Genomic DNA, 5,000 nt, shown 5'->3' on the forward strand with positions numbered 1-5,000 from the left:
AAGCTGTTCATCCACCTTTAGGAGAAGAGACGGAGGGGCCATTTTCAGTAGTCTGTGAGGAGATCCAAACCTGTGTTCATACAGTGCCTTCATAAAGTGTTCATATCCCTTAACTTATTCCATGTTTTTGTTGTTACAACTTGAATTAAAAACTGATTAAAGATAATTTTTTTCTCACCCATCTACACACAATACCCCATAATGACATCACAATACCCCATAATGACATCACAATACCCCATAATGACATCACAATACCCCATAATGACATCACAATACCCCATAATAACATCACAATACCCCATAATAACATCACTCCAATACCCCACCTCTCCATATTGGCAAATGTGTTGAAAATGAAATACAGAAACAACTCATTTACATACGTATTCACACCCCTCAGTTAAAACATGTTAGAGTCATCTTTGGCAGTGATTACATCTGGGAGTCTTTCTGGGTAAGTCTGTTGGCACACCTGGATTGTACAATATTACCCCACCTCTCCATATTGGCAAATGTGTTGAAAATGAAATACAGAAACAACTCATTTACATACGTATTCACACCCCTCAGTTAAAACATGTTAGAGTCATCTTTGGCAGTGATTACATCTGGGAGTCTTTCTGGGTAAGTCTGTTGGCACACCTGGATTGTACAATATTTGTCCATTATTCTTTCAAGCAGATTTCAGTCAAAACTCGACGACTCAGGAACATTTACTGTCTTCTTGGTAAGCAACTCCAGGTGTAGATTTGGCCTTTGTGTTTTAGGTTATTGTCCTGCTGAAAGGTACACTTGTCTCCCAGTGTCTGGTGGAAAGCAGACTGGAGGATTTTCCCTGTGCTTCTCCATTCTATGCATTTCTTATCCTGAAAACCTCCCCAGTCCTTAACGATTACAAGCATACCCATAACATGATGCAGCCACCACTATGCTTGGAGAGTGGTACTCAGTAATGGGTTCTATTTGCCCCAAACAGAATACGTTATATTCAGGACAAAAAGGGAATTGCTTTGCCACATTTGTTGCAGAATTACGTTAGTGTCTTGTCACGAACAGGAAGCAAGTTTTGGAATATTTGTACAGGAAGAACGTCGGTATCTTTCTAGTGACTGGGTGTAGGGAGGGAGGGAGGGGGAGGTGGAGGGAGGGGGAGGGGTGGAGGGAGGAGGGTGGAGGGAGGTGGAGGGAGGGGGGGAGGGGGAGGTGGAGGGAGGGAGGGGGGAGGAGGTGGAGGGGTGGAGGGAGGGAGGGGTGGGAGGGGGGTGGAGGGGGTGGAGGGAGGGAGGGGTGGAGGGAGGGTGGAGGGTGGAGGGAGGGAGGGAGGGGGAGGTGGAGGGAGGGAGGGGTGGAGGGAGGGAGGGGTGGAGGGGTGGAGGGAGGGAGGGGGAGGAGGGAGGGAGGATGGGAGGTGGAGGAGGGTGGAGGGAGGGAGGGGAGGGAGGGAGGGGGAGGTGGAGGGAGGGAGGGGTGGAGGAGGGGTGGAGGGAGGGAGGGGGAGGTGGAGGGAGGAGGGAGGGAGGGATGGAGAGGTGGAGGGAGGGGGTGGAGGGATGGAGAGGTAGAGGGAGTGGGAGGTAGAGGGAGGAGATGTGGAGGAGGGGGAGGGAAGGAAGGAGAAGTGGAGGAGGTGGAGGTAGAGGGAGGGGAGAGGTAGAGGAGAGGGAGGGAGGGAGGGAGGGGGGTGGAGGGAGGGGTGGAGGGATGGAGAGGTGGAGGGATGGAGAGCTGGGAGGAGGTGGAGGTAGAGGGAGGGGAGAGGTAGAGGAGAGAGATGTGGAGGAGGGAAGGAAGGAGAAGTGGAGGAGGTGGAGGTAGAGGAGGGAGAAATAGAGGTAGAGGTAGAGGTAGAGGTAGAGGTAGAGGTAGGAGGGAGGGAGGGAGGGAGGGAGGGAGGAGGGAGGGAGGGAGGAGGGAGGAGGGAGGAGGAGGGAGGGAGGGAGGAGGGAGGGAGGGAGGGACCACTCAGCTAAGAGCCTGTGGGTAGTCTTAGAGCTTTCGACGCCTCTACACACACACACACACACACACACAGACACACAGCTAGTAGAAGATCAATACAAGGTAATAGATCAGACGGACAACACTCAACCTTACTACCCTTATACCACAGGAGAGGAAAGAGGAGAGGAGAGGTAAGAGTAGAGGAAAGAGGAGAGGAGAGGAGAGGTAAGAGTAGAGGAAAGAGGAGAGGAAAGAGGAGAGGAAAGAGGAGAGGAGAGGAGAGAGGAGGAGAGGAGAGGAGAGGAAAGAAGAGGAGAGGAAAGAGGAGAGGAGAGGAGAGGAAAGAAGAGGAGAGGTAAGAGTAGAGGAAAGAGGAGAGGAAAGAGGGAGAGGAGAGGAGAGGAGAGGAGAGGAGAGGAGAGGAGAGGGAGAGGAGGAGAGGAGAGGAGAGGAGAGAGGAGAGAAAAGAAGAGGAGAGGAGAGGAGAGGAGAGGAGAGGAAAGAAGAGGAGAGGAGAGGAGAGGAAAGAAGAGGAGAGGAGAGGATAGAAGAGGAGAGGAGAGGAGAGGGAGAGGAGAGGAGAGGAGAGGAGAGGAGAGGAGAGGAGAGGGAGAGGAGAGGAGAGGAAAGAAGAGGAGAGGAGAGGAGAGGAGAGGAGAGGAGAGGAAAGAAGAGGAGAGGAGAGGAAAGAAGAGGAGAGGAGAGGAGAGGAAAGGAAAGGAAAGGAAAGGAGGAGAGGAGAGGAGAGGGAGAGGAGAGGAGAGGAGAGGAGGAGAGGAGAGGAGAGGAGAGGAGAGGAGAGGAAAGAGGAGAGGAAAGAGGAGAGGAGAGGAGAGGTAAGAGTTGAGGAGAGGGAGAGGAAAGAAGAGGAGAGGAAAAGAGGAGAGAGGAGAGGAAAGAGGAGAGGAAAGAGGGAGAGGAGAGGAAGAGGAGAGGAGAGGAAAGAAAGGGGAGGAGAGGAAAGGAGAGGGAGAGGAGAGAAGAGGGAGGGGGAGGGGGAGGGGGATGAAGAGAGGAGAGGGAGAGGTAAGAGTAGAGGAAAGAGGAGAGGAGAGGAGAGAGAGGAGAGGAGAGGAGAGAAGAGGGAGGGAGGGGAGGGGGATGAAGAGAGGAGAGTAAGGAGAGGAGAGGAGAGGAGAGGAGAGGAGAGGAGAGGAGAGGAGAGGAGAGGAGAGGGAGAGGAGAGGAGAGAGGCGAGGAGAGGAGAGGAAAGAAAGGGGAGGAGAGGAGAGGAAAGAGGAGAGGAGAGGGAATGATAGGGGAGAGGAGAGGTAGGGGAGGGGATGAGAGGAAAGAGAGGAGAGAAGAGGAGAGGAAAAGGGGAGGAGAGGAGAGGAAGGGGGAGGAGGGAGGAGGGGGAGGGGGTGAGGGAGAGGGAGGGGGAGGAGAGGAGGGGGAGGGGAGGAGGGGGAGGGGGAGGAGGGGATGAGGGAGAGGAGAGGGAGGAGAGGGGGAAGGGGGATGAAGAGAGGAGAGGAGAGGTAAGAGATAGAGAGGAAAGAGTAGAGGAGAGGAGAGGAGGGAGAGGAGAGGAGAGGAGAGGAGAGGAGAGGAGAGGAGAAAGGAGAGGAGAGGAGAGGAGAGGTAAGAGTTGAGGAGAGGAAAGAAAGGGGAGGAGAGGAAAGGAGAGGAGAGGAGATGAGAGGAAAGAGGAGAGGAGAGGAGAGGAGATGAGAGGAGAGGAAAGAGAGAGGGAGAGGAATGATATGAGAGGAGAGGAAAGGAAAGGAGAGGCAGGGGAGGGGAGGAGAGGAAAGAGGAGAGAAGAGGAGAGGAAAAGGGGAGGAGGGGGAGAGGAGAGGGAAGGTGAGGGGAGGAGGGGGAGGGGGGAGGAGGGGAGAGGAGAGGAAGGTGAGGAGGGGAGGAGGGGGAGGGGGGGAGGAGGAGAGGAATGGGAGGGGAGGGGAGGAGGGGGGGAGGGGGATGGAGGAGAGGAGAGGAGAGGAGAGGAAAGAGGAGAGGAGAGGAAAGGGGGAGAGGAGAGGAGAGGAGAGGAGAGGAGAGAGAGAGGAGAGGAGAGGTGAGGGAAAGAAAGGGGAGGAGAGGAAAGAGGAGAGGAGAGGGATGATAGGAGAGGAGAGGAGAGGTAGGGGAGGGGATGAGAGGAAAGAGGAGAGAAGAGGAGAGGAAAAGGGAGGAGGTGTGAGAGGAGAGGAGGGAAGGAGGAGGAGGGGAGGGGGGGGGAGAGGAGAGGAGGGGAAAGAGGAGAGGAGAGGAGAGGAAAGAGGAAAGGAGAGGAGAGGAGAGGAGAGGAGAGGAGAGGAGAGGAGTAGGAGAGGAGAGGAGAGGAGAGGAGAGGAGAGGAGAGGAGAGGAGAGGGAGGGGAGGGGGAGGGGGATGAAGAGAGGAGAGGAGAGGCAGAAGAGAGGAGAGGAGAGGAGAGGAGAGGAGAGGAGAGGAGAGGAGAGGAGAGAGAGAGAGGGAGAGGAGAGGAAAGAGGAGAGGAGAGGTAAGAGTTGAGGAAAGAGGAGAGGAGAGGAAGAGGAGAGGAGAGGAAAGAAAGGGGAGGGAGAGGAAAGGAGAGGAGAGGAAAGGGAGGGGAGGAGAGGAAAGAGGAGAGAAGAGGGAGGGGAGGGGGAGAGGGGGATGAAAGAGAGAAGAGGAGAGGTAAGAGTTAGAGGAAAGAGGAAGAGGAGAGGAGAGGAGAGGGAGAGGAGAGGAGAGGAGAGGAGAGGAGAGGAGAGGAGAGAGAGAGGAAAGATAGAGAGGAGAGGAGAGGAGAGGAAAGGAGAGGAAGGGGATGGGGAGGAGAGGAAAGAGGAGAGAAGAGGGGAGGAAAAGGGAGGGGGAGGGGGAGGAAGAGAGGAGAGGAGAGGTAGAGGAGAGAGGAAGGAGGGGGAGGAGAGTGAGAGGAGAGGAGAGGAGAGGAGAGGAGAGAGAGAGAGGAGAGGAGAGGAGAGGGAGAGGAGAGGAGAGGAGAGGAGAGGAGAGGAAAGAGGAGAGGAGAGGAGAGAGAGAGAGAGGAGAGGAGAGGAGAGGAGAGGAAAGAGGAGAGGAGAGGTAAGAGTTGAGGAGAGGAGAGGTAGGGAGGGGAGGGAAGAGGAGGAGGAGAGGAA

This window comes from Oncorhynchus tshawytscha, linkage group LG29, assembly GCF_018296145.1.
Source record: "Oncorhynchus tshawytscha isolate Ot180627B linkage group LG29, Otsh_v2.0, whole genome shotgun sequence".
NCBI classification, from domain to species: Eukaryota; Metazoa; Chordata; class Actinopteri; order Salmoniformes; family Salmonidae; genus Oncorhynchus; species Oncorhynchus tshawytscha.